Raw genomic sequence first — 26,963 nt, 5'->3', positions numbered from 1 at the left:
AGAAAGAGAGAGAGAGAAGGTGTGGGTGTGGAGTCTAGACTCTAAGGCTACAGAAAAAGCTTTTAATTGTATTAGTTAGCTGCCTACAGCTGCCTGCATTGAATGAAAGGCCACAAGGAAAGCATTGTGAGTGCTTGGAAAGGTATTGATAGTTTTTTCTCTGAAACCTATATTGTAGGCCTATACTGATATGATGGGAAAGTAGCTATTCATCAAGCCAGACTTATGTGCAGATACCACAAACATGTTTTTTATTTAATAATCTGCTTTAAGAAATTAACAATTGAAGGTTATTTGTCACGTTTTACACTAAGAAACCATGTTTCAGCTGCTCGAGAAAATAACAGGGAAAACAGAGGCAAGAAATAATGAAGAAGTCGTGTGTGTGTGTGCTTGCTCAAGAGTATTGTCTGTGTGATGTGCATCCTCTCATAGGAGTTATAAAAGCATAGCTAGTAGCTACCAAATGTCATTTTCGGTGAGTGTGGACATTTACAAGTGAAAGTGAACAAGAGAAATTGTGCAAATGAACAAAGTTGTGATGCATGCTTTTCTGAAGGAAGAGCAATATGTGTTCACGGAGCAGACGAGAGAAGAACAGAGAAGAAAATGGCAGCTGTACAGACAACTCATCCAGAGCTCTTTGACTTCTGGTATAAAACCATTATAAGATATCTGATGGCAAACATTTAGTAGTGAATTGTATACAAGCGTAACTTCATCACCTCATACATACAACACCCGTTCTGCCAGTCACATTCTGTTAAAGGTCCCAAAGCACACACATCCCTGGGTCGCTACTCTTTCAGTTCACTGCAGCTAGCGACTGGAACGAGCTGCAACAAACACTCAAACTGGACAGTTTTATCTCAATCTCTTCATTCAAAGACTCAATCATGGACACTCTTACTGACAGTTGTGGCTGCTTTGTGTGATGCATTGTTGTCTCTACCTTCTTGCCATTTGTGCTGTTGTCTGTGCCCAATAATGTTTGTACCATTGTTTTGTGCTGCTACCATGTTGTGTTGCTACCATGTTGTTGTTATGTTGTGTTGCTACCATGATGTGTTGTCATGTGTTGCTGCCTTGCTATGTTGTTGTCTTAGGTCTCTATTTATGTGGTGTTGTGTTGTCTCTCTTGTTGTGATGTGTGTTTTGTCCTATATTTATTTACAAATTTTAATCCGAGGCCCCGTCCCCGGAGGAGGCCTTTTGCCATTTGGTAGGCCATCATTGTAAATAAGAATTTGTTCTCAACTGACTTGCCTAGTTAAATAAAGGTTCAATAAAATTTTAAAAATGTGCGTCGCACAACAGAGACAGATATAAAACCAGTGGAGGAACTAGGTTTTATACATGGGGTGGCCAGGGGGTGGCCAAGGCTACTTCATGGTCCATAGACCATGACAGAAAATGAGTTTGTAACCCTAACCTGGCATCTAAGGAGCATGAATGAATCCTATGATTGCTGATTAGAGGTAGAAGTGAATATTCACTTAACCCGGAGTTCTTCAATGTGGCAGATAGTGTGGTCCAAATGGGGTACTTCGCTAGAATTCTTTAACATACTATGAATAGTCAGTCTCTCTACCTCGGAACTGCAGCTCAATTTCTTTCTCTTTCTCTCTCTCTCTCTCTCTCTCACACACACACACACACACACACACACACACACACACACACACACACACACACACACACACACACACACACACACACACACACACACACACACACACACACACACACACACACACACACACACCCACACACACACACACACACACACACACACACACACACACACACAGTACTGTACTCACATACTGGAGAGACTTGGGTCACTCTGTTTTCATGAATATATAATCTGGGTCTATAAGTGTTGAACATCCAAAATATTTTCAGAAAATAAAGCTCAAGCACCGAGGAGATAAGATAGCATTTGTGTGTTACATAAATTGCATAGTTTATTTACAAAAAACCACACTGCAATTTGACATACCAGGTATTGACTTGAAAAATAAAAATAATTTTGGTGCCCATCAATATTACAAACTTACAGTATCATATTTATGCTCATATATATTATGTTAACTAATAGCAAAGAAAAGTTCTGGAATTGGCCTAATCACGACCAAATAAAATCTGCGTGACATGATACCCTCTGGATTTATCATTTTAGAACGTCAGTGTATTAGATAGTACACAGTGCAGGTTTTAATCATGACCAGAGCGACCGCCTAAGTGCCAAATTAACCTAGGTAGATTTAAAACAGCATAATTCTGCGGTTCTGGTGAGAACTGGCAAAATGTTTCACAAACTCATCCATGGTGACTTAACCTGTCATCAACCATTGTTGTCCTAAGGTGGGTTTTAATCCGTTTTAAAGCTGAGAAGCTTCTCTCGCAAGAAGCACTGCTGACTGGTGTCACAACAGAAATCTTACAAAGGCGAAATAGCTCTTGGAAGACCTCTTTATAAGGTTCTAGAAACACAACAAAGTCAAGAAGGGTCTGACCCTTCCACTTTTCTCTCTGCTATCAAGAAGCCGCCTTGGTTTGATGAACCTCATGTTTGAGGTCCTCTAAATCTGACTCAAAGGTCTGAGCAAAGGCAAACACAGGCTCCTCATTCAAGAATGTTGTACTCTTTGGATCGAGAGACTGGACCCCTTGCATTATCTCGCAATTCTTCTTGAAAAACGCCTCTGCAGCTCAGCTGTGAAACTGTCAAGCACCTGATAAAAGATAGGACGTCTCTTTGGACGCTCTCTCTATCACTTTGGTCACAATTTTTCTGTCTTACAGTGCTCATCATCAATGAGTCGTGAAATCTTAAGCTTGTTTTAGGCTGTCTTTTACATACTGTTTGTACTCTTATTTTGCAGTGCTCTGCAATCTCTTCAACCTCTTTCCATAGTTCTCCAAAGTAACCCTCACTTCTGTAGTCCTGTAAGGGCGTCTACTAGATCCACAGCCCTTGTTAGGTCAATAGAGCTTGATTGGAGCATGTCAGAAAGACATTTGGCATCACCAAGCACTTTACAAAAGGTAACCAAAAGCCCTATGAAATGTAAATCTATCTGAGAAAGAAGGCCCCTTCAAGTGTGGTATCCTGTAGCACTCTCATAACTGCTGGAAGCCTGTCCCTCAGATTACGGCATGCCATGTATCTGCATGCCCACCTTACATCCGTAAGTCTCTGTAGTTCTCTGGGCTGCTGTGGATACAGCTCTTTCTGAACTGCAAGCCATTTGAGATGAACGTATTAGCCAGATACAAAGTTATAAAGCTTCTGCAGGAGAGCAAAACAGTGAACTGCCTCAGGCACTGATTTTACAGCATCGACAAGAACCAAATTCAAACAATGTGCATTACAGTGCACATAAAATGCACATCTTGCACTGTTTTTAATCTGTGCAGACACATCAGAATGCTTTCCTGCTCATGACGGATACACTGTCATAGCCCTGCCCCACAAGATTATTTCTGTAGTCCAAACCATGTTTTTCAAGGCAATCATTTATCATTTTTGTGAGACCTGCTGCATCTAAGCTTTCAGCTGACTGAAAGTGTAAAAAGCTTTCGTGAATGGCAGTTGTAATAGTACCTCACAACTAAAGACATTTGTTATTTTTTCTCTAAATCTTTGGTTTCATCTGCAATTACACGAAAAACTTCACTTTCTTTTACTTCTCTTATTATTTCACTTTGTACCATCTCAGCTAAGCCCTCAAGAACGTAATTCTGATTTGGTGGCTTGTGTACTTAGCATTGCCACATGCATTCATCCTTTTCTCTATGAGAGGATCATGCTTTGCTATTTCTTCTAAGATTGTCAAAAAATGACCCTTGTTGTGGGAGTCAGACTCTCGATGACCTCTCTGCGCTATATTTTGAGTGGCAGTTAATAGGAACACATGTGCAATTATTTTAATGTAAGTGCAGTTTTCCTCCACTTTCTTTTTCCGGTCCTTATTTATGACATATAACATTGATGAGTTGCTGTCAATAGCAATTTTATGCTGATTCCAAGCATACATAGCATTGATATGATGCTCTGCCTTCGAATGGAGCTTCAACCCATAATCTTTAAACAGCGCCTTTTTCCAGTTACAAAAACCTGACTGTGATGTGAAGGCAGATTCAGGTGTATTTGGCAGAGAAAAATGCCTACAGGCGAAACAACAAGTCGAATATTGACTTACAGAATATTCAAGCCATCAATTGTCCTTATACAAGGAGCTGATGAAATCCCTTTTCCTAGTACCATGCTGAGTTCTGGGAAATGTTTTCAAACACGGCTGTACAGGACCCTCTTCTCTGGATCTTGAAATGTCTGAAATACACGTTAAATAATGTGTCATATCTCTATGGAAATGTATAATTAAGGGATCCACAAGATTAGATAGCTGGTGGATCCCAGGTGCTAACTAAAATGTGTAGTTTAAAGTATAGGCCTGGCCTACCATTGTGTCCTTTTGGAACAGAAGTCTGATATCTCTCCCTTTCTTTTCATGTTTAATTGACCCTATGCAAAAATAAGACAGTCTATGATTACATCTAAGCATCCAATTACCCACATTTTAGTCCAATCTCAATCTTAATTACAAATCGCCATTACCTTAAAATCAACTACCAACCTAAGGTACTAGATCTTGGCTAGCCCTCTCTGCAGTAAGTAACTTAGCTAGCTATAATTTCTGACACCTTTACGATAGCAAACAGGCTATCTGCAAATTGTGGTAATCTTTTGAGTAACGTTAACAGATTGATAATAACAATTGTTCGTTTTGTGTTCAAGTACGAAAATCTAACTGAGTTAATGGAATTCAAATTGCTGAATGTTAACTTGCTGAACACTGACAGCTGTAGCCTACTAATTACCCCACATTAGCTAAACATTTGTATATTGTAACTTATGACACTGCACTGTATATGCGTTTGTATTACCAGCACAGATGTAAACATAATGTTAGGCTAAATTGGGAACCAATTGGGATCTCTCTTATCTGATTAACTGTCTGTTAATGGAGCCAAAGGTCTAACGTTAACTTACACAGTGACTCAACTTTCGTAAAAGTTGTTCAGGAAACATAAACCCGATGCTAAACCTTAAAACCTACTTCAAATATGATGCTTTCGCCAATCGTGATAAGAGCTCGTGGAGCTGTGGAAATATTCTCTCTTCTTCTGTATGTTCTTCTTATTCTGATTCTTCTGTATCTAGCAACCAACGTTAATATTCTCTCTTGCTTGTCCTCGATTTGAAAAATATGCCACCGAACATCAAAATAAATGCTTCTTTCAACAAGAGGTAAAATGAGATGTCAATCAGCATCAAACTACCAGTAGCGAATAAAATTTTGGGGTGGCACCCGGGATGGCCAATCAGATGTCAGAGGTGTCCAGTGACACCCCGGACACCCCTCTGGCTCCACCCCTGTATAGAACGCTATGGATTCACCAGCTCCTGTTGCCTCCCGTTGTCTCCCTATTTACAAAGAAACACGTGACTGGCTCAACTGTTCTTGGGAACTACGGTAAGCTTCTGGTGTAAATTAATGTGACAGGTGAAATGAAGAACGCAATCTGCTTTATCTCCTTACGTTTTGCACAAATTGACTGCAGGTATTAACTTAAAAAGTAGCTACTTTGTAGCTATACATTTATTGAAAAACTTCAGATAAATAGTTTTGATGGTATTGACAGTATTGTAAAACCATCCCGTGGCTTTTTCCGACTAACCCGGTATACGGTATATACGGGATAACGCCCTAGCCTATGACATGAAAAGCCTCTTTCAGGTCCATTTCCACTGTTTCCAAGAGGAGCAGACTGAGAGGCATATCAGTTCTGCTGCCTGTATAGGCGTTGACAGGGGATGTCAGATTTCAGCGTGTTCCTCCTGTCCCTATCATCCCCTCCCATCGCCCTGAGAGAGCTGTAGAGTAGAGCAGCTCCATTCTGCTGGAGACTAGAGCCCAGCCCTGTTTGGGGGCAGCAGCAGTCACAGCTTTGATATGAAAAGATCTGCTAGATTACATCGCTGTGGAGAAGATTGGTCGCCCCACGCTTGCATATCTTGGCCTCAGAAGTTGAAAAGGAACTGGCCTGATTGATTATTTTAATGGTGTGGGATTCTCTTTTTTGAGGGAGATAAAGAAATGTAAATGAACTTTTCTAATGTTGACTCTCACTCAGGAGGACATATTGTAGATGATTCACCAAGCTCAGATAAAATAGGCCAAATGTGGAGCACCACTGGTACTGGAATTCTCTGCTCTCTTGACTGAAATTCCTCCAATATCCAGCCAAGGCAGCCATGGAAACCAATATGTACTGTACTGTGACAGCAAAGGTGACTCAATGCTATAGAGAACTGTTACATTTGTACATGAACACAGCATTTGCTTAATCCTTTCTCTGGCTGCATACAATCCAAACGATACTTTCGAATATAGTTAAAGCGTTGGGTTTGCATGAGAGATTTTTATGGCTTTGCCTGAAGATTAAGAAAGTTAATTCCAAGCCATTCTGAGGACCGCAAATAAATTAATGTGGAATGATGACAGAGCGGAGCTGGTGTCTGGTGTCAAGGTGATAAATCCACAGAGATCATTGGCTGTGTGGGCTGTGAGCAGGCCCATTCCACTAGGTGTCTTCAGGTCGGTGTGTGTGGCCATTTGAGGAGGACATAATGAATAGAAAAGCTCCTCGGGGTGAGCTAGCAGAGCATTAAATCACACGCAAAATTAGACTCTCACCAACATATTTCACTAGGTCTCCCCACACCCCTCCCCTCTCACCCCCCCCCTCTCTTTCTGTGTGTGTGTCTCTCTCTCTCTTCCTCTCTCGTTGTAGTAAGTAAAGTACACACAGCTCACACGTTCGGCAGAGCAGCTAGAAGTTTCCGAGAGCTTCTATGCAGACTAGGGAACGCTATTTCCCTGGGGCTATTAAATGATAAGCACTCACTGGGTACCTTGTTCTCGTCACTGCTAATTGAAGCTGCCATTTCACAGAATCAACAGGAGCGTTCGGTTTTCACTAGGTTGGCACACCAACATGTAGCATGTAATACGGTAGAGTACAACTTAAACAGAATTTTTCTCTACTTCAGTGCTTCCCAAACCTTTTCGCCCATGAACCACAGGGTACACATGGCCTTGGTGGTCCACTAGTAGCTACTGTACCTAGAGGACCCCCATTGGTCCACAGACCACTGCCTGGTTGAATCAACGTTGTTTCCACATCATTTCAATGAAATTACGTGGAACCAACGTGGAATAGATGTTGAATTGACGTCTGTGTCCAGTAGGAGGTTGGGAATCGGTGCTCTACACCACCAGACTTGACCTACACTCCTTACCAATCTAAGCCCTTACCATTTTACTGTAGCTCTTCCTTTCTCCCCACAACCACAGGGCCTGTAGTGGTGGTACTGATGCCTCATTGAAATAGCTCTTAGTAAATGAACACTGTATGAATATCAGTTACTGAATCATCAGGCAATTAATTGTTGCATGAAGACGGATCTCACGCTCAACCCTGATTTCCAAAGTCCATTGGATTGGAGAGGAGCCATCATTCAGCGTTTTAGCTACTCAGATAATTGTAGTTTTGTCATTTGAAATGGGAGCCTTGCTATAAATCTTTAGTGTCTTGCACGCTGAAGGAATGAATGCTGTAGGAGATTGGAGCTCCTTAAAGGCTATTTGTGAGTGAAATTGTACATTGAACCAATTATGTTGTAAGTTATGACTGGTTGACTTAATGACATCCAAATGGCCTACAAGGCTGTAGTGAAACTCAACATTTGTAAATCAATACAGTGTCTGGGGCGCCTACAATCAATAGATCTCATTAATGATAGGAAACCATTATGCTGAGCGCTAGGGCCTGTTTTAACAATTTCAGCACGGCCCGCAATGAAAATCCAAATTGATGTAATTTATTCAGGCGGAGCCAACATATCAATTACAGGACATGACATCTCCAGATATGTCGTTAAATGCAGGACCATGCAGGCAGTCCTAGGGCACTTTCTCACAGAGGAGCAATCACAGCTTTACTTGAGTCAGATACTGTACTGTAGCCAAGGGTATTTTCCATTGTTTCTTTATATTTATATATCTTATATATCTAGACATGATTTGTACATATTCCTTAGAGCACCATCACAGTTTTTTTTCTTCCTTTACTGGAAACAGAAGAGGAGGGCATTTTGAGACCTCTCTATTTCTATTTAAAGCTGTGTCCACGTAATGATCAAACCAAAGACGTCTCAGCTAGTCAGAGGTTTTATTTGGCTTTGCCATTTCTAGCATCTTTCTTTCGGAATGCTTTATCTCTTTGCTGTCTTAACTGTTTGTATCACAGAGGAATAGCAGTGTTTTATTTTGCAGATCTGATTATGTCGGCAAATTGTCTCGATGGAGTTTAATTTGTATCTGGGCTTTGTGGATATATGGAACTAGATAACTGCAATTCATTAATGTATGAGATATTTCCCAATAATTACTTTTTGTTTGTGAGATACTGATGAATTACATCAATGTAGGATAAAGACACCTTCACTTGTTTTATTCTAGAGGCCTTTTTATGTTGATTTACTGGAAAAAGGAAAACCACCACAGAAAGTTACCATTTCAAAGTCTACAGAACCAATTAGAAACACCCACTGGGTATTTGGCCACTACATCAGAGCATGTGTTTCTTCTGCAAAAAAATAGTGGAAAGTAGTTGAGGAGAAGTTCTATTGTGATGGCAGATCTCCATGCAGATGTCTTCATCTACTTTAGTTTCCCTGAATCTGCCACGCCCGTCACTATAGAGATATTTTATTTACAACTTCACACGGAGCTGTCAGAGGGGGTTACATCAGGAAGGACGGCTCCTGTCTCTGCATTTATCTCCTGAACCTGGTGCTGAGCCACTATAGTTGGAAGCTAGAACAGGACAGGACAGGAGGGGTGTTGGGATTTTCCCATTGCTCTTAATGCTTCTAGTTAATTGGCTTAATTTGACCATTGAGGGCATTTTTAAAAGAGCATTTGGCGCACTCAGAGCTCAATGAGGGGGAGAAATGAACTCTAAAACAGACACAGACCGATCAATAGTACTAGCACTGGGATCATAGACACCGGAAAAGTGAAGTAAGTCTCTGGTGTTTGGAACGGTCTGTTCAATGTTTTAATGTTGGTGAGGCAGTAATCCAACAGGAGGCCACACTGTTCGATTATCATTCATCAACTGCTTGATTAATCTCAGGAGGTATTATTGTTCGATTATCATTCATCAACTGCTTGGTTAATCTCAGGAGATATTATTGTTTGATTATCATTCATAAACTGCTTGATTAATCTCAGGAGATATTATTGTTCGATTATTATTCATCAACTGCTTGATTAATCTCAGGAGATATTATTGTTCGATTATCATTCATCAACTGCTTGATTAATCTCAGGAGATATTATTGTTCGATTATCATTCATCAACTGCTTGATTAATCTCAGGAGATATTATTGTTCGATTATCATTCATCAACTGCTTGGTTAATCTCAGGAGATATTATTGTTCGATTATCATTCATCAACTGCTTGATTAATCTCAGGAGATATTATTGTTCGATTATCATTCATCAACTGCTTGATTAATCTCAGGAGATATTATTGTTCGATTATCATTCATCAACTGCTTGGTTAATCTCAGGAGATATTATTGTTCGATTATCATTCATCAACTGCTTGGTTAATCTCAGGAGATATTATTGTTCGATTATCATTCATCAACTGCTTGATTAATCTCAGGAGGTATTATTGTTCGATTATCATTCATCAACTGCTTGGTTAATCTCAGGAGATATTATTGCTTCCTCTGACCTCCCGTCTGTCAAGGAAATAAATAAGGCAAACACACTTTGACCCATTTAGAAATGAGTGTAGAGAATTGAATTGGACAATAAAACAGCTGTTGCTCATAGAATATAGATGAACTGAGCTCACCTGAAACTTCTAGTGTGTCAGACCAGTAATACAACACCTTCACTTAGTAAACAACTTTGAGCGGTCCTGATGAAGAGACTGTCTGTTCTGGGGTGTACTGCATTGGACAGCGGCTCCATAGGGACAAGAGCTAATTCAAATAGCATCTGGCTAATCTTCTTTCCATGCATCAGCCATCATACTCAACATCGCTACTAGCATGTGAATGTACATCCAGCACCTACCATTACCCTTTATCACTGAGATATGTCCGGTCACAGTTTACGTTGCACTTTGAGCTCAGATCGTGTATTATGTTTCCCTTTCTCTGGCATCTAGCTAAAGGTTCTTGTTGTTCCTATGGGAATCATGTGACAGCAACGGGCTGTCATGATGAGAATGATGTGTGGGTAAATGGCTGCAAGAGGTGCTAATGGGTCCGTAGAGAGATGGTTGAACTGTTCTTAATAAGCCTGCCACATATCAAGCCCTGGGCTCCCTTTGACTTCAACTTCAATGTGTAAATACATGCAGCAGCATGAAGGGAGGGGGAGGTTGACTGAGCCCACGGGTAGTGTTTGCTCTTCTCTCTCAGCCCTTGGAAGGGTGCGGCAGGCTCCACAGTTTCAGTGTGTGTGTGTGTGTGTGTGTGTGTGTGTGTGTGTGTGTGTGTGTGTGTGTGTGTGTGTGTGTGTGTGTGTGTGTGTGTGTGTGTGTGTGTGTGTGTGTGTGTGTGTGTGTGTAATATCAGACCCAGGAGAGTAGGAGGGGTGGTCCTCAGGCTCAGGCCCACCAGGCCTCTCTAACTGCGGCCCACAGGCATCTGTCTCCATCTGGGAACTCCTCCAATGCAAAGCACAGCGTTGATTCAGCCAGCTGTTTGGCTGAGATAGCTCAAAGCTGTCAGGACCCGTTTTTCAACAGGGCAATTATATCCAATCAGTGCTGTCCGTTGCCTACTCGTCCCGCCGCCGGATATTGCAGTCATCACATTTGGTTATCAATTACGATTGCCAATGTGGAGGGATCTGTGAAGGAGGTTCTGGGCTGGAGGAGAGATGCCTCAGAGTGGTGACAGGACCCAATTAGGGAACAGGCAAGGAGCGCTACGACTGGCTGCCCACTAAATCAGCACAGGCAATGAGACAGATGCCCCAAACTAAGAGGTAACTCTCAGAGAAACCTGTGTAATGGCTCACACACAGAGACACACACACACACACACACACACACACACACACACACACACACACACACACACACACACACACACACACACACACACACACACACACACACACACACACACACACACACACACACACACACACACACACACACACACACACACACACACACACACACACACATACACACACATTGCTGCTTCTGAAGGCCACTGCAAAACACCTGCAGTTGAAAAACACCTGGGGAAATTCTTCAATTAACATCAACCGAAAGCTTCACTGAATAGTCATGAGTATTATTAAGAAGTGGTTGCTTGCCACGCAAAGATGTGTCGGAATCTCGACAATGCATTCAATGTTAAATGTTTGATGTTAAAATATGCATCGGAGAGGCTGATTTCAGGTTCAAAGCATTTGAAGCGAGCAGACACACACAGACATACCTCTTTATATTTTTTTGTGAGAAAGAATAACCACCTGGTCGCTGGTATGTTTTTGCTGTATTATAGGATTACTACTGTAGTTTGAGGTTCAGCTCAAGTTAATGAGGTAGCGGTTGCCGATTGGCACAGATTTAGGATCAGCAAACCCTAGCCAAAACCATTACGGAGTAGAAGGGCAAAACTGACATTAGATCAGCGGCTAGAGGCGACTACACACTTCCCACTTTAGAATGAACCTGACCTTCAGATATGTCAGTGCAGGTACCCATAATCCCTCAGCACTCCCTGCAGCTGTTTCTCGTGTGGAAAACAAACTAGGGAAGCAACCTGCAGGCTGAAAACAGCTCCTCACACCATCTCTTCATATGGGATACGACAACATAGCTAACCCTTTCAAGACAAGACTGAACAAAACCAGCATCAGAGAAGTGTTTATCAGATCAAATTATACAGGATATCACAATTGCTTCCTTAAATATTATACAGCCATATTTTATCGCCAATGGTGTTTTATTGCCAATGGTGTGATTGTATCCTTAGCTTGTCTCAACTAACCCCAATGTCTTTCCTTTTATGGCAAAGAGGTTTGTAGCACTGTCTACTACATCCAGGCCCTATTTCTTTGCTGAACTGTGTCACAATACCTGTGGGCCAACTATAAAAAAAACCTGTCCCAGGCTGGCATCACATACCAGGGCCTATTTGAGGTGGATGTGACGGTGTGGTACGGTAATGTTGTGATGGCAGTCTGGCACACTTAATCTGACCTGGGGGCTTTGGCCTAGCTGACACAATTAAACAGCGCAGCATGCTAAGTTGACGTCTATGTGTGTGTGTGTGTGTGTGTGTGTGTGTGTGTGTGTGTGTGTGTGTGTGTGTGTGTGTGTGTGTGTGTGTGTGTGTGTGTGTGTGTGTGTGTGTGTGTGTGTGTGTAGAGCAATGAGCAAGGCAGGTAATTTTTCGGGGCTGCAGACACCATCACTCTCTGACAGATGGGATTGTGTGTGAGGGAATGGGGTGAGGGAGGGTGAGGAAGAGGTTGGTGAGTGGATGTTGGTACAGTAGGTAGCCATTCCTGTGTGAGGAGGGGATTGATGGCGATGACATTGGAAAGCTATGGCAGTTTTCAGAAAGCAAAGCCTCTTTTCCCTGTAATGTGAGCCATTATTCCTGTGCTCTGTATCTGTGGACTAGCCTTTCTCAATGGATTCTGTTTCATGTTTGCTGTGCTGGTCCACAGAGAGAGTGAGAGGATGAGTCTATCCATGGCAGCAGCAGGGCTGAAGACAGATCCACCCCCGTCAGTCAGTCCGTTAGTCAGTGGTAATCCAAACAGGATATGAGCTCCTCTGTTTAACACAATACTACTTCCTGGGTCCTCAGAGACTTCACCTCTCCCATTAGCTGTAACACTCACATGCCATCCCACAGAGCCATAGAGATATAGTAGGATTCTAAACAGTCATTCTCCGCTCCACCTAGAGACACTGTCAGACAGGTACATATTCACTACTACACACTGGTCCTCACATAATTAGCTTTTTATTGATTGCATATTAATGACATTAGACAGGTGCTGCAATTGAAATGTGCAATAGCCTGTATTTGTTGCCAGACATTTTGCATTGGATTTTTTCTTTTCAGAAGCTGAGACAATGGATGTACGCCCAGAGGCCACAGTGTGTAGATGTTGTCTTCTTCCTCTGTTTGGCCATCTGGTTCAGTAATAATATTCTGAGTGCATATGGGTTACCTCCTCTCGTCAACAACATATGGGCAGAATGAACTGCCCAACATATCATCCCCCCACATTGCTTAATTCATCACCCCAGCAGAAACTGTTTTAAGTGAGAACGGTGGAGTGACCAGAGATTCTTTGTATGGAACCCCCCCAACCAGAAAAATTCTCTCTCTGCTTTGCAAGGACGCATTTATCTTCCCTACAGAAACTTCACCAAGTCCACCAGCAGCAATACGCTGCTTCCCTTCCCAGTACCCCCACAGCTGTTGTGTCTGACAGAGAGACTAATTATATGCTGTGTGCATGCTATTTAAGAGAGCCTTGTAAGTAAAGTACACCCCAAGCTATGGCTGAAGTGAATGATGGTTTCTGTGCACCAAGTTGTGGCTGCTATCCCCAAGTCCGAGAGGCATTCACAGCAAATAAATGAGATTATATATTCCGCTCCTCTGGAACCTTATCAGATTATTCTCAATTTGATGTTATACAGTATATAAGGACCTGGATATTGCTTATGTCCTAGTTTTTCACTGCCGTTTTTTTCTACCATGATATGTACTTCTCATCGAATGTTGCTCATATCATCAATGAAACTGGACTAACACTTGTGCCTGATAATATGGGTTTTATAGCATAAGTTGTTATCGATAAAACGTCACAATACTACGCAAAGTGTTCGATTTGGCTGCTGGGGGGCAAGGAGACCCCAGCTCCACTAAAACCATTTTCAAGGGATTGTTAAATAAATGTTATAACTAGGTTTTAATATCATCACCTCTTGTCAGAACTACACATTTTCGATTATTCCACATTTAGCTCTGTCATCAGCGTTATACATCAAGTAACTGCATGCTTTTCAAGATCAGTAAACATCAATTGATCATGTAATTTCAGATACCTGAGGGTAGACTCACGATATCTCTCAATATTGTCCTACATTAATTGGATATTGTATAGCTAGCCATATTGACGTGATCTGTTATTAGCTAGCTAGCCAATTTGACATGGTCCATCAATCAATGTAGCCAATCATGTCTGTCTGCAGCAATTGTGATGAAACACTCTTAAAAACAGTGTCTATTTGTGGAAAAACCACCTTGATTAACTCTTTAGTCGTATCCCAGTTTACCTATTTGCTTATCGTCTTGCCTACACTTAGCGACCTGTTTTTTAAATTATAGGAGCAAAAAAGAATCTATTTTATTTGGAACAGCAAGCCAGATGGGCCTATTTATATAATGAATATGAATTCAGAGGGCAGAAATATTAAAGCATTAGAAACTCTCACTAAAGTCTTCAGTCATACAAAAATTGTACTTACATCTGAACTGGTTCTCCAGCAGATTGGTAAGAATGTCTCACCCCATGTTCAATAATGTCCCTTTTCCCTTTATTCAGATTACTACCTCTCACTTTCGGTTATTTGAAAATTAAAACAAGCCATAGAAAGTTGGTTGCAATTTCAATTTAATCCACCAGAAGAAAACAAGCAAATATTACAACAAATATTGTGGTTAAACTCAAATATACTAATTGACAAAAAATCAAAAAACATTTTACATTTTTTTTTTTTTAAGTATAATCTTTGTAAATGATATCATAGGACTGGTGGAGTTATGTCACACATGCAGCTAACAAAAATATATAGAAAAGTCTGCTCTACCCAAAATTACAACCAACTAATTGCAGCATTACCGCAAAAATGGAAGAAGCAAGTGGAAGGGGGATAAAGTAAGGAACTTGTCTGCCGACCCTGCATTAAAGACCAAAATTGGTTAAAGAAAATTGTGATACATAAAAAAGTATACCAGTTTAATTTTAGGACAAAAAAATTGACAGCTGTGCCATATAGATTGCAAAATAGTTGGGATGAGATTTTCAATGTACCGATTCAATGGCACATGGTTTATGAACTGATACGCAAAACGACGCCAGATTCAAAACCAGCTCTGCAGATTTTGCCTGCGAAGAGAGAGAATCATTAGATCATTTGTTTTGGTACTGTCCAAATGTAGCTTGTTTTTGGTCACAGGTCCAGGAATGCCTGAAGAATTGCAACAACTCTGCAGATAGCACTACTGGGTGATTTGAAAATTCATAGTCAATTAATCAATAATAAAATATAACTTTTAGCAAAAAAAAATGTATCTTTAATTTACAATCTGTAGAAACAATGAGAATAGAAAGGTTTCAACAGCACAGTTGAAAAATACATGTCAAATAGAAATCCAATATGGATGGTGTTAAGAGATGGGACAGGTTGGGTGGAGGTGGAGGGTGGAACTAATAACAACACGATTACTCATGTCAAATGTACTGTGTCCGTTATTTGTATATAGGGTCTGAATTTTGTGTAACAGTACAGAGAAATCAAACTGGATGGTCTTCAGAAATAGATGGAAGGGGTTTAGGGTAGCGGAAGGATATGAGTAAAAACAAACAAAAGATAACTATTGTAAAATAGATTGTGTCTGTAAAATATATATAGTATACATGAGCTGGAAGTAGAAGCCTATGTGCTGTTGTTCACTAGTTTACTCCAATTAGGGGAGGAATGGTAGGGTTAGTGTAAAATAGTAAAGAAAATAATATTTTAAAAATATGTGTATACATTTTATATACTAATGTATGTATATATGTGTGTGTATAAATGTGTGTGTGTGTGTGTGTGTGTGTGTGTGTGTGTGTGTGTGTGTGTGTGTGTGTGTGTGTGTGTGTGTATGTGTGTGTGTGTGTATGTGTGTGTATGTGTGTGTGTGTGTGTGTGTGTGTGTGTGTGTGTGTGTGTGTGTGGGGGGGGGGGATATATGGGTGATTGGAAATGATTGGAAATGATGCAGACAATTTCATTGATGGAAGCTACAATCTATCTGCAGTATTAAAGCTGATCTACCCCACCAAAATGTTTTTATAATAATAATAATAATGAAAGCAATGTTGAAAAGGGGATAATGTTCGCTAACTTCGCTAGGTAGGCCTACGTTGGTTGTTTAGCCACTATGTTTAGCCAACTGTACAATGTTTCTGTAGCTTGCAAAGTAAACATTATCAGCTAACATTACATCAGCAAATGTGTCCTTCTGCAGCTTGACAGGAAGAGTCCACAAAGGATGGTAAATTTATGCAAAACACTCATACTTGTCAGGTATGGCTCACTTTAATCCAATTAATGGAGGACAATATTGAGAGATATCGTAAGTCTACCCTCAGGTATCTGAAATTACATGATCAATTGATGTTTACTGATCATGAAATCATGCAGTTACTTGCTGTATAACTCTGATGACAGAGCTAAATGTGGAATAATTGGACATTTGTAGTTCTGACTATGCTCTTCAAGAGGTGATGATGTTAAAACCAAATAGTTCACATTTATTTAACAATCCCTTGAAAATGGCACACAGTTATCAATGGTTTTAGCAGAGCTGGGGGTCTCCTTGCCCCCCAGCAGGATAATCGAATGCTCTGCCCCTTATTGTGATGTTTTATTGTTAACGACCTATTTTCCCTGGTGCCCTGTATGAGTGTGTAGAGCTTTGACGGTCATGGAATTTTGGATTCGGTTATTGGTCAGTCAAATGACCGCGGTCACGCTTATAATCGTTTGAAGAGCACAATCATGTTTGTTGTTAAGACACACATTTTCTTCTCTCCTCCACTCCTGATGCATGTGCTGCGGCTGCAGGGAGGGAAGTATTGCCTCGGCAACCAAAGACCTGTTTGCTACAACACTTTGCTTGTTTCAGCAAGGAGCAACAAAGTTTCACCACAAAGTTGAATATATTTTTACGGTAATGACGGATAATTTATTTCCATGACAGTCTTCATCCATAATCGTGGGTTACACGGTTATACGTTAACTGTGCAAGCCCTACGAGTGTGCCATCACTTCAACAGTAGGGGGTTACAAGCAAATGCAGCCTTCTTCTTACTGAGCGTTCTGTACAGCAGCAACAGACTTTGATCCCTGTGTTGGAGTCGTGTTGGCAGAGGTTTACTGAGATAGTGTCGTTCCGGGGGTAGGCCTGCATTTTCATAAGCTGGTTTTCCTCTCTTCTCGCCGAGGAGAGATTTAACTTGGGGCTCACAGCTGGGAAGCACACCAGGGCTGCTATTATTCAATGTATTTGGACTTCCCAGATTTGAATCACTTCTACTGCGTGGCAGGTAGGTAGGAGTTTGAGTTAGAGAGAGACTCATACTTCCAGGCTGGGGGAATGCATGGCAATATTAATTTAAATCTGGCTTTCAAGTGATGCTCTGCTTTAAGGAACCTCACGCACAAAGCACTGCAGAGACCTGTGAAAACCTGTCAACCACTCTGTTGTTACAATCAGACTCAAAGAGCTGCTGCCTGGTGAAATGCAGCTTTGTTACAGTAGATTTGACTTCACAATAATAATTCTCTGTGGGAATATATTATAATATATGTCAATTTAGTTGTGACAATAATGAAAGGAAAAACAGCAGGCATACCCTGTTAGTCTTGTATTGTATTTGTATTGGCCTGAAAAATACATTTATTTCAGTCTACAACATACAGCATTGCAAGTTCTAAATGGTGATCCTTGGGAAGAACACATTACAACTTTTCTGATGCAAACACATGAATATTCTAGTAGTGCCAGGGTGCACATTTCCCTTACTGCTGAAACATCGCTCATGTTTTCCTGAACAGAGGAAGAACTCTTGCTGGTCACTTAAAGAACTGTGACTTGGCTGATGAATATGATAAAAATACTCATGGGAGCTCTATTTTCAAATGAGAACATCGCCTACTATTCCCCCTCGAGACAGGCTTTCCTCGCCACGTTAATAAATCACTATATCCAGTCTCCACAGAGCAGCTGTGAATTTTAATGAATGTTTAAAATACCATTAATGTAGAAGATTGGTGATAAAATCTATTTTGGGTTGCCTCTATGGACTAGGATTTAGTTGTGTGTGTGATACATGAGCAGACCAGACATGATGGATATAAGTTCCTGTCTCCAAACATTCACCCTTCCCTGTGAATGTGTGGTGCTGAGAAGAGGAGAGGAGATGAAGAGGAGAGGAAAGCTTCATCTCCTATCCTCAAATCTCATCAGAGATATGACGTCGCACATATGTGCCTGAACAAGAATACATCCTGATGAGGCGTTGATGTCAGGAAGGGAGAGCAGTGGGTTGAGCTGGCTGGTACACTCTCAGATCTGGTGGCCTGGATTCATGACGAAGAGCTTCTGGGTTGTTCCATGAAATGAGTGCCGTTTGCATCCCTTTTGATATTTTAAATATAAATTGCGCACCAATATAGCATTTTAAAAGCCTGTTATATTAAATGAAGTGTCCTTTAATATAGACCACATGGATAATTCAATTAATCCACTTTATGCATTTTGACATGTCCCTCTGTGCACACTCTGTGACTTCTAGGAAGATTTTAACCCACTTAATCTCAAGAAGTCTTCACCATCATTGTAAAGTCATTTCTGAAGATTAGTTTGTATTTAATGTGGTTAGTGTTTCACATACATCTGTCCCTCATTTTAAAGTCAAACCTGTTATGTGAACTGATCTCTTATTATGGTAATATGGTGAACCATTGAACATCTAATAGTCAAATCACAGTGTAAAACCATATGAGCAGGTCTAGCTAACACAATTAAACAAGGCAGCATGCTACGTTGACTTCAATGAGCTGGTTCTTCTCTTTTTGGCCATTTTCTGGTGTTTTGTGGTGGAAAACTGAGCGGGTTGAGCATAACACGCCGGCCCTGTAACCTATAGATAGACAGGCTAGAAATGTTTTAACAATAAAAAAACATTTTTGAAGCTTGCATTCAATTGCCACACCCTGTGTCCCAGGCTGGCATCACATGCCACGGTCTATTTGAGGTGGATGGGATGGTGTGACCTTGTGGTACAGTAACGTTAAGATGGCAGTCTGGCACACTTAATCTGACCTGGGGACTTTGGTCTAGCTGACACAATTAAACAGCGCAGCATGCTAAGTTGACTTCTATGTGTGTGTGTGTGTGTGTGTGTGTGTGTGTGTGTGTGTGTGTGTGTGTGTGTGTGTGTGTGTGTGTGTGTGTGTGTGTGTGTGTGTGTGTGTGTGTGTGTGTGTGTGTGTGTGTGTGTGTGTGTGTTGAGCATTGAGCAAGGCAGGTAATTTTTGGGGGGTTGCAGACACCATCGCTCTCTGACAGATGGGGTTGTGTGTGAGGGGATGGGGTGGGGGAGGGTGAGGGAGAGGTTGGTGAGTGGATGTTGGGTACAGTAGGTAGCCATTCCTGATGTAACCCAGCTAGCTGTAACCTATGGCGCTAAAACCAATCACAACCTGTAGCCTGTAAACAACCAGCTAGTGTGAGGAGGGGATTGATGGCGATGACATTGGAAAGCTATGGCAGTTTTCAGAAAGCAAAGCCTCTTTTCCCTGTAATGTGAGCCATTATTCCTGTGCTCTGTCTCTGTGGACTAGCCTTTCTCAATGGATTCTGTTTCATGTTTGCTGTGCTGGTCCACAGAGAGAGTGAGGATGAGACTAATAGATAGACAGGCTAGAATAAGAATTTAAAAATTAACCTTCTTTTGGGGGGGGGGGGGGGGGGTTAGCTTGCATACCATTGCCACACTCTGTTGCACACAACAAGCTCCTGTCACAAGGGAATTGATTTATGGATTATTTAAGATGAAGTCGTCATCCCTGTTACAGTCATCCCTGTTACATTATTTGGCACATAATAGACACTTACTATAGGCACAGCCATTTTTTTATTTAGCCTCTTGAGATGGAAAAACACATTTTCTTATGAAGTTCAAGTTCTTCGTGGCAGAATGTTCAAATGAGGTGAAATCAAGTTGGTGGAACGACCCTTTAATAACACCAGCTTCCTTCAATCTCTTCAAATAATTCATACTTTTAGAAAAAAAATCTTATTTGAAGGAAAAGTCCTAGTTTCTGTAAAACCAACAATGGTATTCAAGTATACCGTACATTTATGATGAGGAAGATATGGCACTTCTATGGAACTTGGAGAGTCTTAGGGCAGGTGGTGTAACGCATCGTAGATTACATTAAAGATCATATTTGAATGTCATAGTTACTGATTTCTCTGGTAGTTCTGTGTTAATGTAAAACAAGATACGCACATCATAAACAGTACAAGAATCAATGATTCACTACTAAGGGGGTCTCTCTCTCCTTCAGTTACTTATCCATACTGAAGGATTTTCCCTCTCTTGTACTTTGTAGTGATCCACTCTGCTACAGCCTCCACTGTCTCTTCTCCTATGTGGCTAGTGTTGCTTTTTGGCCCAGGCTGCCTCACTATACCCAATGTTCCCACCCAGATAGTCCCTCCAAAGAGGCTTGTCTACATTACAGGCGATGGAACGGAACACCCGATCGGGAGACTGTCCTGTGGGGTTACAGGCTTGTGTGTGTGGGTGTGTGTGTGTGTGTGGGTGTGAGGAGATGGGTGTTCTTTGACCACACCCTGCTATGTGCCCGCCCACCTGCCCGGCCACAATCTAGGTCACAGCTTCTTGAATGTGACCACCTCAGTCTGGTACTTTTACTGCCTTGGCACTAGTGTTGTTGTAAAGAGCATGGTGAATTGCAAATGGCTTGAAGTCAGGATAACGAGGACAGCTCTCCCTCTTTCTCTCTTCTCTCTCTCTCTCCCTCTTTCTCTCTCTCTGGTTAATATGCCAGAAATAAATGGGATTATGTTGTACGCTGCCATTTCCTCCATCAAGACTGTATCTTGTGTTTAGTTTGCTGGAGGCTTCTCTCTCTCTCTTGCGCGCGCGCGCACTCTCTCTCTCTCTCTCTCTCTCTCTCTCTCTCTCTCTCTCTCTCTCTCTCTCTCTCTCTCTCTCTCTCTCTCTCTCTCTCTCTCTCTCTCTCTCTCTTTCTCTCTCTCTCTCTCTCTCTATTTCTCTATTTCTCTCTCTCTCTCTCTATTTCTCTCTCTCTCTATTTCTCTCTCTCTCTATTTCTCTCTCTATTTCTCTCTCTCTCTATTTCTCTCTCTATTTCTCTCTCTCTCTATTTCTCTCTCTCTCTCTCTCTCTCTCTCTCTCTCTATTTCTCTCTCTATTTCTCTCTCTCTCTCTCTCTCTCTCTCTCTCTCTCTCTCTCTATTTCTCTCTCTCTCTCTCTCTATTTCTCTCTCTCTCTCTCTCTATTTCTCTCTCTCTCTCTCTCTCTCTCTTTCTCTCTCTCTCTCTCTCTCTCTCTCTCTCTCTCTATTTCTCTCTCTCTCTCTCTCTCTCTCTCTCTCTCTCTCTCTCTCTCTCTCTCTCTCTCTCTCTCTCTCTCTCTCTCTCTCTCTCTCTCTCTCTCTCTCCCCCCCCTGAGAGTAGCTGTTGACCACCCACAAGGTGATATCAACATGCATTGTGCCCCGTTTAAGTGGGCCAGAGGAGATTTTCTGAGATTCTCAAGGCCTGGTGTTGAGAGGTGTGTGTTTGAGGTAAACTATTGCTGTGATGCTGCGCTACGGCTTATGCCTCTGAGATAACGCTCTCTTGAAACAAGTGTAAGAAAACAGAGAGCTTTGAATAGATGTAGGCTTTAGCGAAAGATAGGAGAGGGAAGTAGAGGAGAGATAGAAGAGGAGAGGAGAGATAGGAGAGGAGTGAGAGGAGAGGAGAGGAGAGAGGAGAGGAGCGGAGAGGAGAGGAGAGATAGGAGAAGAGAGGAGAGGAGAGATAGGAGAGGAGCGGAGAGGAGAGATAGGAGAGGAGAGATAGGAGAGGAGAAATAGGAGGAGAGGAGAGGAGAGATAGGAGCGGAGAGGAGAAGAGAGGAGAGGAGAGATAGGAGAGGAGCGGAAGCACTGGACTCTTTGCCAGAGGAACAACACAGACCTAACAGTATTTGCCAGGTACATCTCAACCGATCTGCGTTTTTCTGCGCCAAACAAATGTGGTGACAGGTGTTGCAGTCAGCTGCTCCACGTCCGTACTGCCCACAGTTTGAATAACTCACTGAAGGGGAGTACTGTATAGGGGAACAGGCCCTTCAGGCACAGATATACATACAGATAGGGGCATCAGATGTCCATGTATCACCCTGACCCCTGACCACCCCACCACACTCCTGTTTCTCTCACCCTTATGTGAACTTTCAGAAGGCTTCAATAACAGAGGCTGTATACATACAGAGTGGACAAGCGGTCCCCCAAACAGCCGTGCTAAAATATAAATGATTCCAGCACCATCTGCATGCTAATCTGAATAACGTCTCCAAAGACCCACTTCGTCCACCCAGGCTTTGAAAAGAAAACATCCACAGAAATTCTCTGCTTTCCTGGCTCTAAAAGGATGAAAGAATCCCACAGAGAGACCAGTGTTTGTCATTAGGGCACTCAATGTGCAGCTTTTTATGAAGCAACAGGAAAACTGTTGAATTCAATGGCTAATTTGATTTGAGCCAAGTTTAAAATAAATGTGAAATTATAATTTGTGTTTGTTTGCTGGTCTTTCCTGTGCTTATCTGTCTGGCACACAGCTCCCTTGATGTTTCTCTGTGAATCTCAGCACACACAGAGCAGACTGCTGAGGAGAAAGTACATCAAACTCATGGCGAAGTGACTCAAAACAGTAGTGTTGACGACAGCAGAAAATAACAACAACAGCGGTGGCCTCATCGTCACCCCAGCGCCTGTCTTTCAGCACAAGTCAGACTTGTTATCTTATCTTTGCACTGGAAAAACAGAATGAATCATCATGAGCTGAAGAGAGAGACAGAGAGAGAGAGAGAGAGAGAGAGAGAGAGAGAGAGAGAGAGAGGGTGTTGATTGTTGGTGTCATTTGAACAGAAGTGTACAGAATTACAGTCTGTGTTCTCCACATTGGTCACAGATGGGTTAGCATCTTCTGTCTCAGAGTAAACACACACACGCCCCTCTCTTCAGCCATGTTGCAGGACTTTGTGGAGGCTGGCATGTTTTTGGTAATGCTGCACCATGCCACTGCTGGATGCTGATTATGGTTTTGCCTGCTACTTACTAAAACATACGGTGTACCACATACTATTTAGAACGCACTGTTTAGTAAAAACATTAGCAGTAAGCAACTGAAGTCAACATACTAGGCTCGTCCATACTGAGAATGCATCATTTCATTTCTCGCCATTCGTTCATTTTGGTACATGACCTTTTCTGATTATCAGCTGTTGTTGTCAAAAACGTGTGTCCGGAAGAGGATCGTCTCCCTCAGTATCATCCTGGCATTTAAAGCAAACTCAATTCTCGAAAATGTCTTACACTATAAAACATTCTATTTTCGGGTTGGCCAAAATGCCTACTATGTAGAACAGGAGGGGTATTCGGACAAGGCTATAGTCTTCTTCACAAAGAGCCTAATAATAACAACTCCTTTGTTTTTTTAAATGCCCACTTTTCAATAAACTAGGAAAGAACTCATGGATAGTGATTCTTAAATGTTAGTCATTGATCATTGTTATGAGGGAAAGTCCAGCGTGCCAATTATCTTTATTATTCCTCAGTGTTTCATACGTCATGTCTAATGGGGTAGTGTGTTTGTGTGTGTCCCATCTGCTGTTAGTCCTATATCCTCTCCTCTAAGACAATTGTTCCTGCCCCAGCCATGGCCAGCCATCCAGCTTAGCCTGAGATTTATTTATTTATTTAACCTTTATTTAACCAGGCAAGTCAGTTAAGGACAAATTCTTATTTACAATGACAGCCTACCCCGGCCAACGCTGGTCCAATTGTGCGCTGGACTATGGGACTCCCAATCACAGCTGGATGTGATACAGCCTGATTTCAAACCAGGGACTGTAGTGACACCTCTTGCACTGAGATGCAGTGCCTTAGACCACTGCGCATCTCGGGAGCCCACACCTTGTCTGGTCAGAGGTAGCTGTGTTGTGGGATACTGTTTTAATAATGAGCTCCTTGCTGCTCATCTATCATTTATAGAGCTGCGCCTCCTCAGGTTTCTGTCCTAGCATGGCTGTCGTTATCATTCTCATCACATTTTCACAGTGCTGTCCTTCCTCACACAACAGCATGCCTTTGTCTAGTTACCCTTAGCAACACTGTCCTCTAAACAATAAAGCCGTTTTTAATGGTTTACAGGAAGTGCAGAACACTGTCTGCCTATCCTTGGCTTTGTTATGTGTCTTTGACTCTGGAATTCCAGTCAGAGACAGGTAAGATGTTGTTATCCAGTATGTGAATGTATCAAAAGAAGCACAAAGTCAGTGACTGTAAGGCTGTAGCTTTCAAGCCGACAATAACTGTAAGGAGTTGTTTTATGTCGAGTTGAACTGTTGTCTGTCTGTCTGTCTGTCTGTCTGTCTGTCTGTCTGTCTGTCTGTCTGTCTGTCTGTCTGTCTGTCTGTCTGTCTGTCTGTCTGTCTGTCTGTCTGTCTGTCTGTCTGTCTGTCTGTCTGTCTGTCTCTGTCTGTCTGTCTGTCTCTGTCTGTCTGTCTGTCTGTCTGTCTGTCTGTCTGTCTGTCTGTCTGTCTGTCTGTCTGTCTGTCTTCTCTCTCTCTCTGTGTGTCTGTCTGTCTGTCTGTCTGTCTGTCTGTCTGTCTGTCTGTCTGTCTGTCTGTCTGTCTGTCTGTCTGTCTGTCTGTCTGTCTGTCTGTCTGTCTGTCTGTCTGTCTGTCTGTCTGTCTGTCTCTCTCTCTGTGTGTCTCTCTCTCTTTCGCTCTCTCTCTTTGTATCTCTCTCTCTGTGTCTCTCTTTGTATCTCTCTCTCTCTCTGTCTCTCTCAATTCAATTCAATTCAATTTGCTTTTTGGCATGACGTAACAATGTACATATTGCCAAAGCTTATTTTGGATATTTATAATATAAAAATAAAAATTAGAATCAAAATTGTCAACGGGAGAACAGTAACAACAATAACCAAGTTTCAAAATAACCATACATTCAACAATAACAATAAGCATACAGTAGAGGACATGTTCAGGTTGATTGGTCTGTCAGACACTGTCCCTCATCTTATGGCAGGCAGCAATGTAGTGCGCTGCCAACCCACAGCTCTCTGCGTCCTCCCCCAACAGGACGGGTAGCCTACTCTCATCAGAGAGGTCTTTGAAACCTTGAATAAGGGTTTCAAATTTGGGGAAATGACACTCTCTAATTGTTTCATATTGTTGACATTTTGTCAGGAAATGCAGCTCTGTCTCAGGTTCTGCTGTTGTGCGGTGGTTGCACAGCCTTTCCTCTACAGGGAGCCAGGTTTTCCTGTGTCTACCCTTCTCAATGGCAAGGCTGTGCTCACTGAGCCTGTACTTTGTCAAGGTTTTTCTAAGGTTTTGATCAGTAACCATGGTCAAATATTTAGCCACAGTGTACTGTCGATTTAGGGACAGATAGCACTGCATTTTGCTTCGTGTTTGTGCTTGTGTTTCCCAATAAGCAATATAGTTTTGTTTTGACTGTGTTGTAATTTGGTTTATCCTGATTGATTGGATGTTCTGGTCCTGAGGCTTCAGTGTGTTAGTAGAACAGGTTTGTGAACTCAGCCCCAGGACCAGCTGGATGAGGGGACTCTTTTCTTTGCTCAGCTCTTGGCATTGCAGGGCCTGGTAGTGATATATATATATATATATATATATATATATATATATATATATATATATATATATATATATATATATATTTGTACCTTTATTTAACCAGGTAGGCAAGTTGAGAACAAGTTCTCATTTACAATTGCGACCTGATATGAGAGGGGGTCACTGTATTTTAGATGTTTCCAAAACTGAATTGCTCTTTTTTGAGTTTTTATTATAAGTGGATATTGGCCTAATTCTGCCCTGCATGCATTGTTTGTAGTTTTCCTCTGGACATGTAGGAGAATCTTACAGAACTCTGCATGCAGGGTTTCAATGGGGTGTTTGTCTCATTTGATGAAATCTTGTTTTGCAAGTGGACACCACACCTCGCTGCCATAAAGTGCAATTGGTTCAATGACACATTCAATTAGTTTTAGCCAAATTTGAATAGGTATTTCAATTTGAATTGGCTTTTTAATGGCGTAGAATGCCCTGCGTGCTTTCTCTCTCAGTTCATTCACTGCCTCATTAAGGGGTCCAGTTGAGCTTATTTTTAAACCTAAGTAATTGTAGTGTGTGCAGTACTTTATATATTTTGTACCAATTGAGAACTTTGGTCTAATTCCCTGAGATCTGGATCTTCTCTGGAAAATCATTATTTTAGTCTTTTTGGGGTTTACTGCCAGGGCCCAGGTCTGGCAGTACTGCTCTAGCAGGTCCAGGCTCTGCTGTAGGCCATGTGCTGTGGGTGACAGCAGGCATAGGTCATCTGGGAAGGGTAGGCATTTAACTTCTGAATTGTGGAGACTAACACCAGGGGCTGAGGATTTTTCTAGAATAGTGGCCAATTCGTTGATGTAAATATTGAAGAGTGCAGGGCTCAGATTACAACCCTGACGAAGGCCCCGCCCCTGGTTAAAGAATTCTGTTCTTTTCTTGCCAATTTTAATGCTGCACGTATTGCCAGTATACATTGATTTAATTATGTTATATGTTTTACCCCCCCTCTCTCTCTCTCTCTGTCTCTGTATCTCTCTCTCTCTCTCTCTCTCTCTTTGTATCTCTCTATCT

The 26,963-nt window shown here is 41.8% G+C and overlaps 1 protein-coding gene across 1 annotated transcript in view; it reads left to right on the top strand.

The window, feature by feature from the left end:
• LOC120019747 (polypeptide N-acetylgalactosaminyltransferase 14-like) overlaps positions 1-26,963 on the top strand; it is a 137,724-nt gene that overhangs the window by 47,635 nt on the left and 63,126 nt on the right. The window lies entirely within an intron of this gene.

Source organism: Salvelinus namaycush, chromosome 24, assembly GCF_016432855.1.
Source record: "Salvelinus namaycush isolate Seneca chromosome 24, SaNama_1.0, whole genome shotgun sequence".
In the NCBI taxonomy this organism is placed as follows: Eukaryota; Metazoa; Chordata; class Actinopteri; order Salmoniformes; family Salmonidae; genus Salvelinus; species Salvelinus namaycush.
Note: the sequence above shows the minus strand (reverse complement) of the source record. Positions and strands in the feature narration are given on the sequence as shown.